Genomic DNA, 1,024 nt, shown 5'->3' with positions numbered 1-1,024 from the left:
AAAAAGACTATCCTTACAAAAAGAGTTTTAGTAAATCCATTGCAATAAATAAAAAAATTAATGAAAAGAGAACCAAAAATCATTATGATTTGCTTCGGGAAAATTTCCTATCACCCAGAAGTCGTGATAGTTCAGAATTCTAATTTGTTTCAATTCTAGAAATAGAAATGATATCCATAGAAATACATAATTTTACAATGCAAATAAGAAAAACTTGTGATCAAGTTTTAGATAAATTCAAGTAACAAACATGTTGATAGATATAAAAATAAATTCAAGTTCTTTCTCTGGCCTAATTATCAATTGGAAGATTTAGCTCGTATGAACGGTTATTGGTTTGATAACAATAAACCAGTCATTTTAGTATGGTAAGGATCCATGTGTCCATGAAAATTAGTTAATGCTATACTTTTCTTATATTGACCATAATATCTCTCAATCAAATGCATTAGTTGAAAATGTATTTANNATAGTCTTATGTCTCCATTCCATTTGAAAATTGATATTTTGTTGGGTAATTTTAAACTCATTATTTTTGTTTGTTCATTCCACCTAATTTGTAAAAAAGGAAAAAATCATACCACTAAACCAAATGCTCTTATAGTGGATCTATCATTTTTAGTTGCCCGTGTGTATATGTTTTCCACACCTCAATATATGAAATTTATCCACACATTTTTGTGCTTTAGAACCTATTATTATTGTCATGTTAACTTCACATGATCTATCACACAGTTGAAGCAGCATTGCCACTAGAGTCCATGCATTCTTTTAGGATAGATATGTTAAAAATTAGGCCCCTTTGATAATTATTTTATTTTTTTTTCAAAATTATGTATTTTATCTTTTTATTAAAAAAAACATTTGAATTTTAAGCAAAATTTCACTCCAAACTACGTTTTTGAAAAATATTTTTATTTTTATTTTTTTTATTTTAGTTTTCCAAACATAGATGGATATGAAGTGGCCAGTTTTCAAAACTACTTCTTGGCTACAATTGAACAATATTTTTATTGTAAAATGG

The sequence above is a fragment of the Cucurbita maxima genome, unplaced genomic scaffold (assembly GCF_002738345.1).
Source record: "Cucurbita maxima cultivar Rimu unplaced genomic scaffold, Cmax_1.0 Cma_Scf00162, whole genome shotgun sequence".
NCBI classification, from domain to species: domain Eukaryota; kingdom Viridiplantae; phylum Streptophyta; class Magnoliopsida; order Cucurbitales; family Cucurbitaceae; genus Cucurbita; species Cucurbita maxima.
The sequence above is the reverse complement of the archived record's forward strand: the minus strand, read 5'-3'. Positions refer to the sequence as shown.